This window comes from Balaenoptera physalus (genome assembly GCF_965194825.1).
Source record: "Balaenoptera physalus genome assembly, chromosome: X".
NCBI classification, from domain to species: domain Eukaryota; kingdom Metazoa; phylum Chordata; class Mammalia; order Artiodactyla; family Balaenopteridae; genus Balaenoptera; species Balaenoptera physalus.
In genome coordinates this window covers 142662727-142676159 of record NC_138903.1, presented here as the reverse complement: position 1 = coordinate 142676159, position 13433 = coordinate 142662727, and positions in this window count along the sequence as shown.

The window sequence follows — 13433 nt, the reverse complement described above, 5'->3', positions numbered from 1 at the left end:
TATTTGGAGGTCCAGCCATGGAGAAGAGTTTAGACACTAGGATAAGATAAGGAACACACCCATTATAAAGAAATCACATTAGGATTCTCTTTTTAAATTGTTCCTTAAAACACTAGTGCTTAGGAAATCTATTGGAGGCAGAAGCAGTCAAGGGTAGCCTAGGGTTAGGGTTAGGCTTAGGGTAAGGCTTAGGGTAAGGCTTAGGGTACGGGTTCGGGGAGGGCTTCGGGTACGGCGTAGGGTATGGGTTAGGGTTAGGGTTAGGGTTAGTGTTAGGGTTAGGGCTCGGTTTAGGGTATTGGTTAGGATTAGGGTACGTGTTAGGGTTAGGGTAGGGGTTAGGGTTAGGGTACGCGTTAGTGTTAGGGTAGTTATTAAACCTATCCCACTCTCTAGATACCCCTTAGCACGTAAAGGAATATTATTTGGAGGTCCAGCCATGGAGAAGAGTTTAGACAGTAGGATAAGATAAGGAACACACCCATTATAAAGAAATCACATTAGGATTCTCTTTTTAAGCTGTTCCTTAAAACACTAGAGCTTAGGAAATCTATTGGAGGCAGAAGCAGTCAAGGGTAACCAAGGGTTAGGGTTAGTCTTGGGGTTAGGCTTAGGGTACGGCTTAGGGTACGGGTTCGGGGAGGGGTTCGGGTACGGCGTAGGGCATGGGTTAGGGTTAGGGTTAGGGTTAGTGTTAGGGTTAGGGCTCGGTTTAGGGTATTGGTTAGGATTAGGGTACGTGTTAGGGTTAGGGTAGGGGTTAGTGTTAGGGTACGCGTTAGTGTTAGGGTACTTATTAAACCTATCCCACTCTCTAGATACCCCTTAGCACGTAAAGGAATATTATTTGGAGGTCCAGCCATGGAGAAGAGTTTAGACACTAGGATAAGATAAGGAACACACCCATTATAAAGAAATCACATTAGGATTCTCTTTTTAAGCTGTTCCTTAAAACACTAGTGCTTAGGAAATCTATTGGAGGCAGAAGCATTCAAGAGTAGCCTAGGGTTAGGGTTAGGCTTAGTGTACGGCATAGGGTACGGCTTAGGGTACGGGTTCGGGGAAGGGTTCGGGAATGGCGTAGGGTATGGTTTAGGGTTAGGGTTAGGGTTAGTGTTAGGGTTAGGGCTCGGTTTAGGGTACGGGTTAGGATTAGGGTACATGTAAGGGTTAGGGTAGGGGTTAGGGTTAGGGTACGCGTTAGGGTTAGGGTACTTATTAAACCTATCCGACTCTCTAGATACCCCTTAGCACGTAAAGGAATATTATTTGGAGTTCCAGCCATGGAGAAGAGTTTAGACACTAGGATAAGATAAGGAACACACCCATAATAAAGAAATCACATTAGGATTCTCTTTTTAAGCTGTTCCTTAAAACACTAGTGCTTAGGAAATCTATTGGAGGCAGAAGCAGTCAAGGGTAGCCTAGGGTTAGGGTTAGGCTTAGGGTACGGCTTAGGGTACGGGTTCGGGAAGGGCTTCGGGTACGGCGTAGGGTATGGGTTAGGGTTAGGGTTAGGGTTAGTGTTAGGGTTAGGGCTCGGTTTAGGGTATTGGTTAGGATTAGGGTACGTGTTAGGGTTAGGGTAGGGGTTAGGGTTATGGTACGCGTTAGTGTTAGGGTAGTTATTAAACCTATCCCAGTCTGTAGATACCCCTTAGCACGTAAAGGAATATTATTTGGAGGTCCAGCCATGGAGAAGAGTTTAGACACTAGGATAAGATAAGGAACACACCCATTATAAAGAAATCACATTAGGATTCTCTTTTTAAATTGTTCCTTAAAACACTAGTGCTTAGGAAATCTATTGGAGGCAGAAGCAGTCAAGGGTAGCCGAGGGTTAGGGTTAGGGTTGGTGTTAGGCTTAGGGTACGGCTTAGGGTATGGGTTCGGTGAGGGGTTCGGGTACGGCGTAGGGTATGGGTTAGGGTTAGGGTTAGGGTTAGTGTTAGGGTTAGGGCTCCGTTTAGGGTACGTGTTAGGAGTAGAGTACATGTTAGGGTTAGGGTAGGGGTTAGGGTTAGGGTACGCGTTAGGGTTAGGGTACTTATTAAACCTATCCCACTCTCTAGATACACCTTAGCACATAAAGGAATATTATTTGGGGGTCCAGCCATGGAGAAGAGTTTAGACACTAGGATAAGATAAGGAACACACCCATTATAAAGAAATCACAATAGGATTCCCTTTTTAAGCTGTTCCTTAAAACACTAGTGCTTAGGAAATCTATTGGAGGCAGAAGCAGTCAAGGGTAGCCTAGGGCTAGGGTTAGGCTTAGGGTACGGCTTAGGGTACGGCTTAGGGTACGGGTTCGGGGAGGGCTTCGGGTAAGGCGTAGGGTATGGGTTAGGGTTAGGGTTAGGGTTAGTGTTAGGGTTAGGGCTCGGTTTAGGGTATTGGTTAGGATTAGTGTACGTGTTAGGGTTAGGGTAGGGGTAAGGGTTAGGGTACGCCTTAGTGTTAGGGTAGTTATTAAGCCTATCCCACTCTCTAGATACCCCTTAGCACGTAAAGGAATATTATTTGGCGGTCCAGCCATGGAGAAGAGTTTAGACACTAGGATAAGATAAGGAACACACCCATTATAAGGAAATCACATTAGGATTCTCTTTTTAAGCTGTTCCTTAAAACACTAGTGCTTAGGAAATCTATTGGAGGCAGAAGCAGTCAAGGGTAACCAAGGGTTAGGGTTAGGCTTGGGGTTAGGCTTAGGGTACGGCTTAGGCTACGCGTTCGGGGTATGGTTCGGGTACGGCGTAGGGTATGGGTTAGGGTTAGGGTTAGAGTTAGTGTTAGGGTTAGGGCTCGGTTTAGGGTATTGGTTAGGATTAGGGTACGTGTTAGGGTTAGGGTAGGGGTTAGGGTTAGGGTACGCGTTAGTGTTAGGGTAGTTATTAAACCTATCCCAGTCTCTAGATACCCCTTAGCACGTAAAGTAATATTATTTGGAGGTACAGCCATGGAGAAGAGTTTAGACACTAGGATAAGATAAGGAACACACCCATTATAAAGAAATCACATTAGGATTCTCTTTTTAAGCTGTTCCTTAAAACACTAGTGCTTAGGAAATCTATTGGAGGCAGAAGAAGTCAAGGGTAGCCTAGGGTTAGGGTTAGGCTTAGGGTACGGCTTAGGGTACGGCTTAGGGTACGGGTTCGGGGAGGGCTTCGGGTACGGCGTAGGGTATGGGTTAGGGTTAGGGTTAGGGTTAGTGTTAGGGTTAGGGCTCGGTTTAGGGTATTGGTTAGGATTAGGGTACGTGTTAGGGTTAGGGTAGGGGTTAGGGTTAGGGTACGCGTTAGTGTTAGGGTAGTTATTAAACCTATCCCACTCTCTAGATACCCCTTAGCATGTAAAGGAATATTATTTGGAGGTCCAGCCATGGAGAAGAGTTTAGACACTAGGATAAGATAAGGAACACACCCATTATAAAGAAATCACATTAGGATTCTCTTTTTAAGCTGTTCCTTAAAACACTAGTGCTTAGGAAATCTATTGGAGGCAGAAGCAGTCAAGGGTAACCAAGGGTTAGGGTTAGGCTTGGGGTTAGGCTTAGGGTACGGCTTACAGTACGGGTTCGGGGAGGGGTTCGGGTACGGCGTAGGGTATGGGTTAGGGTTAGTGTTAGGGTTAGTGTTAGGGTTAGGGCTCGGTTTAGGGTATTGGTTTGGATTAGGGTACGTGTTAGGGTTAGGGTAGGGGTTAGGGTTAGGGTACGCGTTAGTGTTAGGGTAGTTATTAAACCTATCCCACTCTCTAGATACCCCTTAGCACGTAAAGGAATATTATTTGGAGGTCCAGCCATGGAGAAGAGTTTAGACACTAGGATAAGTTAAGGAACACACCCATTATAAAGAAATCACATTAGGATTCTCTTTTTAAGCTGTTCCTTAAAACACTAGTGCTTAGGAAATCTATTGGAGGCAGAAGCAGTCAAGGGTAGCCTAGGGTTAGGGTTAGGCTTAGGGTACGGCTTAGGGTACGGCTTAGGGTACGGGTTCGGGGAGGGCTTCGGGTACGGCGTAGGGTATGGGTTAGGGTTAGGGTTAGGGTTAGTGTTAGGGTTAGGGCTCGGTTTAGGCTATTGGGTAGGATTAGGGTACATATTAGTGTTAGGGTAGCGGTTAGGTTTAGGGTACGCGTTAGTGTTAGGGTAGGTATTAAACATAACCCACTCTCTAGATACCCCTTAGCACGTAAAGGAATATTATTTGGAGATCCAGCCATGGAGAAGAGTTTAGACACTAGGATAAGATAAGGAACACACCCATTATAAAGAAATCACATTAGGATTCTCTTTTTAAGCTGTTCCTTAAAACACTAGTGCTTAGGAAATCTATTGGAGGCAGAAGCAGTCAAGGGTAGCCTAGGGTTAGGGTTAGGCTTGGTGTTAGGCTTAGGGTACGGCTTAGGGTACGGGTTCGGAGAGGGGTTCGGGTACGGCGTAGGGTATGGGTTAGGGTTAGGGTTAGGGTTAGTGTTAGGGTTAGGGCTCCGTTTAGGGTACGTGTTAGGAGTAGGGTACATGTTAAGGTTAGGGTAGGGGTTAGGGTTAGGGTACGCGTTAGTGTTAGGGTAGTTATTAAACCTATCCCACTCTCTAGATACCCCTTAGCACGTAAAGGAATATTATTTGGGGGTCCATCCATGGAGAAGAGTTTAGACACTAGGATAAGATAAGGAACACACCCATTATAAAGAAATCACATTAGGATTCTCTTTTTAAATTGTTCCTTAAAACACTAGTGCTTAGGAAATCTATTGGAGGCAGAAGCAGTCAAGGGTAGCCTAGGGTTAGGGTTAGGCTTAGGGTACGGCTTAGGGTACGGCTTAGGGTACGGGTTCGGGGAGGGCTTCGGGTACGGCGTAGGGTATGGGTTAGGGTTAGGGTTAGGGTTAGGGTTAGGCCTCGGTTTAGGGTACGGGTTAGGAGTAGGGTACATGTTAGGGTTAGGGTAGGGGTTAGGGTTAGGGTACGCGTTAGGTTTAGGGTAGTTATTAAACCTATCCCACTCTCTAGATACCCCTTAGCACGTAAAGGAATATTATTTGGAGTTCCAGCCATGGAGAAGAGTTTAGACACTAGGATAAGATAAGGAACACACCCATTATAAAGAAATCACATTAGGATTCTCTTTTTAAGCTGTTCCTTAAAACACTAGTGCTTAGGAAATCTATTGGAGGCAGAAGCAGTCAAGGGTAGCCTAGGGTTAGGGTTAGGCTTAGGGTACGGCTTAGGGTACGGCTTAGGGTACGGGTTCGGGGAGGGCTTCGGGTACGGCGTAGGATATGGGTTAGGGTTAGGGTTAGGGTTAGTGTTAGGGTTAGGGCTCGGTTTAGGGTATTGGTTAGGATTAGGGTACGTGTTAGGGTTAGGGTAGGGGTTAGGATTAGGGTACGTGTTAGGGTTAGGGTAGGGGTTAGGGTTAGGGTACGCGTTAGTGTTAGGGTAGTTATTAAACCTATCCCACTCTCTAGATACCCCTTAGCACGTAAAGGAATATTATTTGGAGGTCCAGCCATGGAGAAGAGTTTAGACACTAGGATAAGATAAGGAACACACCCATTATAAAGAAATCACATTAGGATTCTCTTTTTAAGCTGTTCCTTAAAACACTAGTGCTTAGGAAATCTATTGGAGGCAGAAGCAGTCAAGGGTAACCAAGGGTTAGGGTTAGGCTTGGGGTTAGGCTTAGGGTACGGCTTAGGGTACGGGTTCGGGGAGGGGTTCGGGTACGGCGTAGGGTATGGGTTAGGGTTAGGGTTAGGGTTAGTGTTAGGGTTAGGGCTCGGTTTAGGGTATTGGTTTGGATTAGGGTACGTGTTAGGGTTAGGGTAGGGGTTAGGGTTAGGGTACGCGTTAGTGTTAGGGTAGTTATTAAACCTATCCCACTCTCTAGATACCCCTTAGCACGTAAAGGAATATTATTTGGAGGTCCAGCCATGGAGAAGAGTTTAGACACTAGGATAAGTTAAGGAACACACCCATTATAAAGAAATCACATTAGGATTCTCTTTTTAAGCTGTTCCTTAAAACACTAGTGCTTAGGAAATCTATTGGAGGCAGAAGCAGTCAAGGGTAGCCTAGGGTTAGGGTTAGGCTTAGGGTACGGCTTAGGGTACGGCTTAGGGTACGGGTTCGGGGAGGGCTTCGGGTACGGCGTAGGGTATGGGTTAGGGTTAGGGTTAGGGTTAGTGTTAGGGTTAGGGCTCGGTTTAGGCTATTGGGTAGGATTAGGGTACATATTAGTGTTAGGGTAGGGGTTAGGGTTAGGGTACGCGTTAGTGTTAGGGTAGTTATTAAACATAACCCACTCTCTAGATACCCCTTAGCACGTAAAGGAATATTATTTGGAGATCCAGCCATGGAGAAGAGTTTAGACACTAGGATAAGATAAGGAACACACCCATTATAAAGAAATCACATTAGGATTCTCTTTTTAAGCTGTTCCTTAAAACACTAGTGCTTAGGAAATCTATTGGAGGCAGAAGCAGTCAAGGGTAGCCTAGGGTTAGGGTTAGGCTTGGTGTTAGGCTTAGGGTACGGCTTAGGGTACGGGTTCGGGGAGGGGTTCGGGTACGGCGTAGGGTATGGGTTAGGGTTAGGGTTAGGGTTAGTGTTAGGGTTAGGGCTCCGTTTAGGGTACGTGTTAGGAGTAGGGTACATGTTAAGGTTAGGGTAGGGGTTAGGGTTAGGGTACGTGTTAGTGTTAGGGTAGTTATTAAACCTATCCCACTCTCTAGATACCCCTTAGCACGTAAAGGAATATTATTTGGAGTTCCAGCCATGGAGAAGAGTTTAGACACTAGGATAAGATAAGGAACACACCCATAATAAAGAAATCACATTAGGATTCTCTTTTTAAGCTGTTCCTTAAAACACTAGTGCTTAGGAAATCTATTGGAGGCAGAAGCAGTCAAGGGTAGCCTAGGGTTAGGGTTAGGCTTAGGGTACGGCTTAGGGTACGGGTTCGGGAAGGGCTTCGGGTACGGCGTAGGGTATGGGTTAGGGTTAGGGTTAGGGTTAGTGTTAGGGTTAGGGCTCGGTTTAGGGTATTGGTTAGGATTAGGGTACGTGTTAGGGTTAGGGTAGGGGTTAGGGTTATGGTACGCGTTAGTGTTAGGGTAGTTATTAAACCTATCCCAGTCTGTAGATACCCCTTAGCACGTAAAGGAATATTATTTGGAGGTCCAGCCATGGAGAAGAGTTTAGACACTAGGATAAGATAAGGAACACACCCATTATAAAGAAATCACATTAGGATTCTCTTTTTAAATTGTTCCTTAAAACACTAGTGCTTAGGAAATCTATTGGAGGCAGAAGCAGTCAAGGGTAGCCGAGGGTTAGGGTTAGGGTTGGTGTTAGGCTTAGGGTACGGCTTAGGGTATGGGTTCGGTGAGGGGTTCGGGTACGGCGTAGGGTATGGGTTAGGGTTAGGGTTAGGGTTAGTGTTAGGGTTAGGGCTCCGTTTAGGGTACGTGTTAGGAGTAGAGTACATGTTAGGGTTAGGGTAGGGGTTAGGGTTAGGGTACGCGTTAGGGTTAGGGTACTTATTAAACCTATCCCACTCTCTAGATACACCTTAGCACATAAAGGAATATTATTTGGGGGTCCAGCCATGGAGAAGAGTTTAGACACTAGGATAAGATAAGGAACACACCCATTATAAAGAAATCACAATAGGATTCCCTTTTTAAGCTGTTCCTTAAAACACTAGTGCTTAGGAAATCTATTGGAGGCAGAAGCAGTCAAGGGTAGCCTAGGGCTAGGGTTAGGCTTAGGGTACGGCTTAGGGTACGGCTTAGGGTACGGGTTCGGGGAGGGCTTCGGGTAAGGCGTAGGGTATGGGTTAGGGTTAGGGTTAGGGTTAGTGTTAGGGTTAGGGCTCGGTTTAGGGTATTGGTTAGGATTAGTGTACGTGTTAGGGTTAGGGTAGGGGTAAGGGTTAGGGTACGCCTTAGTGTTAGGGTAGTTATTAAGCCTATCCCACTCTCTAGATACCCCTTAGCACGTAAAGGAATATTATTTGGAGGTCCAGCCATGGAGAAGAGTTTAGACACTAGGATAAGATAAGGAACACACCCATTATAAGGAAATCACATTAGGATTCTCTTTTTAAGCTGTTCCTTAAAACACTAGTGCTTAGGAAATCTATTGGAGGCAGAAGCAGTCAAGGGTAACCAAGGGTTAGGGTTAGGCTTGGGGTTAGGCTTAGGGTACGGCTTAGGCTACGCGTTCGGGGTATGGTTCGGGTACGGCGTAGGGTATGGGTTAGGGTTAGGGTTAGAGTTAGTGTTAGGGTTAGGGCTCGGTTTAGGGTATTGGTTAGGATTAGGGTACGTGTTAGGGTTAGGGTAGGGGTTAGGGTTAGGGTACGCGTTAGTGTTAGGGTAGTTATTAAACCTATCCCAGTCTCTAGATACCCCTTAGCACGTAAAGTAATATTATTTGGAGGTACAGCCATGGAGAAGAGTTTAGACACTAGGATAAGATAAGGAACACACCCATTATAAAGAAATCACATTAGGATTCTCTTTTTAAGCTGTTCCTTAAAACACTAGTGCTTAGGAAATCTATTGGAGGCAGAAGAAGTCAAGGGTAGCCTAGGGTTAGGGTTAGGCTTAGGGTAAGGCTTAGGGTACGGCTTAGGGTACGGGTTCGGGGAGGGCTTCGGGTACGGCGTAGGGTATGGGTTAGGGTTAGGGTTAGGGTTAGTGTTAGGGTTAGGGCTCGGTTTAGGGTATTGGTTAGGATTAGGGTACGTGTTAGGGTTAGGGTAGGGGTTAGGGTTAGGGTACGCGTTAGTGTTAGGGTAGTTATTAAACCTATCCCACTCTCTAGATACCCCTTAGCATGTAAAGGAATATTATTTGGAGGTCCAGCCATGGAGAAGAGTTTAGACACTAGGATAAGATAAGGAACACACCCATTATAAAGAAATCACATTAGGATTCTCTTTTTAAGCTGTTCCTTAAAACACTAGTGCTTAGGAAATCTATTGGAGGCAGAAGCAGTCAAGGGTAACCAAGGGTTAGGGTTAGGCTTGGGGTTAGGCTTAGGGTACGGCTTACAGTACGGGTTCGGGGAGGGGTTCGGGTACGGCGTAGGGTATGGGTTAGGGTTAGGGTTAGGGTTAGTGTTAGGGTTAGGGCTCGGTTTAGGGTATTGGTTTGGATTAGGGTACGTGTTAGGGTTAGGGTAGGGGTTAGGGTTAGGGTACGCGTTAGTGTTAGGGTAGTTATTAAACCTATCCCACTCTCTAGATACCCCTTAGCACGTAAAGGAATATTATTTGGAGGTCCAGCCATGGAGAAGAGTTTAGACACTAGGATAAGTTAAGGAACACACCCATTATAAAGAAATCACATTAGGATTCTCTTTTTAAGCTGTTCCTTAAAACACTAGTGCTTAGGAAATCTATTGGAGGCAGAAGCAGTCAAGGGTAGCCTAGGGTTAGGGTTAGGCTTAGGGTACGGCTTAGGGTACGGCTTAGGGTACGGGTTCGGGGAGGGCTTCGGGTACGGCGTAGGGTATGGGTTAGGGTTAGGGTTAGGGTTAGTGTTAGGGTTAGGGCTCGGTTTAGGCTATTGGGTAGGATTAGGGTACATATTAGTGTTAGGGTAGCGGTTAGGTTTAGGGTACGCGTTAGTGTTAGGGTAGTTATTAAACATAACCCACTCTCTAGATACCCCTTAGCACGTAAAGGAATATTATTTGGAGATCCAGCCATGGAGAAGAGTTTAGACACTAGGATAAGATAAGGAACACACCCATTATAAAGAAATCACATTAGGATTCTCTTTTTAAGCTGTTCCTTAAAACACTAGTGCTTAGGAAATCTATTGGAGGCAGAAGCAGTCAAGGGTAGCCTAGGGTTAGGGTTAGGCTTGGTGTTAGGCTTAGGGTACGGCTTAGGGTACGGGTTCGGGGAGGGGTTCGGGTACGGCGTAGGGTATGGGTTAGGGTTAGGGTTAGGGTTAGTGTTAGGGTTAGGGCTCCGTTTAGGGTACGTGTTAGGAGTAGGGTACATGTTAAGGTTAGGGTAGGGGTTAGGGTTAGGGTACGCGTTAGTGTTAGGGTAGTTATTAAACCTATCCCACTCTCTAGATACCCCTTAGCACGTAAAGGAATATTATTTGGGGGTCCATCCATGGAGAAGAGTTTAGACACTAGGATAAGATAAGGAACACACCCATTATAAAGAAATCACATTAGGATTCTCTTTTTAAATTGTTCCTTAAAACACTAGTGCTTAGGAAATCTATTGGAGGCAGAAGCAGTCAAGGGTAGCCTAGGGTTAGGGTTAGGCTTAGGGTACGGCTTAGGGTACGGCTTAGGGTACGGGTTCGGGGAGGGCTTCGGGTACGGCGTAGGGTATGGGTTAGGGTTAGGGTTAGGGTTAGGGTTAGGCCTCGGTTTAGGGTACGGGTTAGGAGTAGGGTACATGTTAGGGTTAGGGTAGGGGTTAGGGTTAGGGTACGCGTTAGGTTTAGGGTAGTTATTAAACCTATCCCACTCTCTAGATACCCCTTAGCACGTAAAGGAATATTATTTGGAGTTCCAGCCATGGAGAAGAGTTTAGACACTAGGATAAGATAAGGAACACACCCATTATAAAGAAATCACATTAGGATTCTCTTTTTAAGCTGTTCCTTAAAACACTAGTGCTTAGGAAATCTATTGGAGGCAGAAGCAGTCAAGGGTAGCCTAGGGTTAGGGTTAGGCTTAGGGTACGGCTTAGGGTACGGCTTAGGGTACGGGTTCGGGGAGGGCTTCGGGTACGGCGTAGGATATGGGTTAGGGTTAGGGTTAGGGTTAGTGTTAGGGTTAGGGCTCGGTTTAGGGTATTGGTTAGGATTAGGGTACGTGTTAGGGTTAGGGTAGGGGTTAGGATTAGGGTACGTGTTAGGGTTAGGGTAGGGGTTAGGGTTAGGGTACGCGTTAGTGTTAGGGTAGTTATTAAACCTATCCCACTCTCTAGATACCCCTTAGCACGTAAAGGAATATTATTTGGAGGTCCAGCCATGGAGAAGAGTTTAGACACTAGGATAAGATAAGGAACACACCCATTATAAAGAAATCACATTAGGATTCTCTTTTTAAGCTGTTCCTTAAAACACTAGTGCTTAGGAAATCTATTGGAGGCAGAAGCAGTCAAGGGTAACCAAGGGTTAGGGTTAGGCTTGGGGTTAGGCTTAGGGTACGGCTTAGGGTACGGGTTCGGGGAGGGGTTCGGGTACGGCGTAGGGTATGGGTTAGGGTTAGGGTTAGGGTTAGTGTTAGGGTTAGGGCTCGGTTTAGGGTATTGGTTTGGATTAGGGTACGTGTTAGGGTTAGGGTAGGGGTTAGGGTTAGGGTACGCGTTAGTGTTAGGGTAGTTATTAAACCTATCCCACTCTCTAGATACCCCTTAGCACGTAAAGGAATATTATTTGGAGGTCCAGCCATGGAGAAGAGTTTAGACACTAGGATAAGTTAAGGAACACACCCATTATAAAGAAATCACATTAGGATTCTCTTTTTAAGCTGTTCCTTAAAACACTAGTGCTTAGGAAATCTATTGGAGGCAGAAGCAGTCAAGGGTAGCCTAGGGTTAGGGTTAGGCTTAGGGTACGGCTTAGGGTACGGCTTAGGGTACGGGTTCGGGGAGGGCTTCGGGTACGGCGTAGGGTATGGGTTAGGGTTAGGGTTAGGGTTAGTGTTAGGGTTAGGGCTCGGTTTAGGCTATTGGGTAGGATTAGGGTACATATTAGTGTTAGGGTAGGGGTTAGGGTTAGGGTACGTGTTAGGGTTAGGGTAGGGGTTAGGGTTAGGGTACGCGTTAGTGTTAGGGTAGTTATTAAACCTATCCCACTCTCTAGATACCCCTTAGCACGTAAAGGAATATTATTTGGAGGTCCAGCCATGGAGAAGAGTTTAGACACTAGGATTAGATAAGGAACACACCCATTATAAAGAAATCACATTAGGATTCTCTTTTTAAGCTGTTCCTTAAAACACTAGTGCTTAGGAAATCTATTGGAGGCAGAAGCACTCAAGGGTAGCCTAGGGTTAGGGTACGGCTTAGGGTACAGCTTAGGGTACGGGTTCGGGGAGGGCTTCGGGTACGGCGTAGGGTATGGGTTAGGGTTAGGGTTAGGGTTAGTGTTAGGGTTAGGGCTCGGTTTAGGGTATTGGTTAGGATTAGGGTACGTGTTAGGGTTAGGGTAGGGGTTAGGGTTAGGGTACGCGTTAGTGTTAGGGTAGTTATTAAACCTATCCCACTCTCTAGATACCCCTTAGCATGTAAAGGAATATTATTTGGAGGTCCAGCCATGGAGAAGAGTTTAGACACTAGGATAAGATAAGGAACACACCCATTATAAAGAAATCACATTAGGATTCTCTTTTTAAGCTGTTCCTTAAAACACTAGTGCTTAGGAAATCTATTGGAGGCAGAAGCAGTCAAGGGTAACCAAGGGTTAGGGTTAGGCTTGGGGTTAGGCTTAGGGTACGGCTTACAGTACGGGTTCGGGGAGGGGTTCGGGTACGGCGTAGGGTATGGGTTAGGGTTAGGGTTAGGGTTAGTGTTAGGGTTAGGGCTCGGTTTAGGGTATTGGTTTGGATTAGGGTACGTGTTAGGGTTAGGGTAGGGGTTAGGGTTAGGGTACGCGTTAGTGTTAGGGTAGTTATTAAACCTATCCCACTCTCTAGATACCCCTTAGCACGTAAAGGAATATTATTTGGAGGTCCAGCCATGGAGAAGAGTTTAGACACTAGGATAAGTTAAGGAACACACCCATTATAAAGAAATCACATTAGGATTCTCTTTTTAAGCTGTTCCTTAAAACACTAGTGCTTAGGAAATCTATTGGAGGCAGAAGCAGTCAAGGGTAGCCTAGGGTTAGGGTTAGGCTTAGGGTACGGCTTAGGGTACGGCTTAGGGTACGGGTTCGGGGAGGGCTTCGGGTACGGCGTAGGGTATGGGTTAGGGTTAGGGTTAGGGTTAGTGTTAGGGTTAGGGCTCGGTTTAGGCTATTGGGTAGGATTAGGGTACATATTAGTGTTAGGGTAGCGGTTAGGTTTAGGGTACGCGTTAGTGTTAGGGTAGTTATTAAACATAACCCACTCTCTAGATACCCCTTAGCACGTAAAGGAATATTATTTGGAGATCCAGCCATGGAGAAGAGTTTAGACACTAGGATAAGATAAGGAACACACCCATTATAAAGAAATCACATTAGGATTCTCTTTTTAAGCTGTTCCTTAAAACACTAGTGCTTAGGAAATCTATTGGAGGCAGAAGCAGTCAAGGGTAGCCTAGGGTTAGGGTTAGGCTTGGTGTTAGGCTTAGGGTACGGCTTAGGGTACGGGTTCGGGGAGGGGTTCGGGTACGGCGTAGGGTATGGGTTAGGGTTAGGGTTAGGGTTAGTGTTAGGGTTAGGGCTCCGTT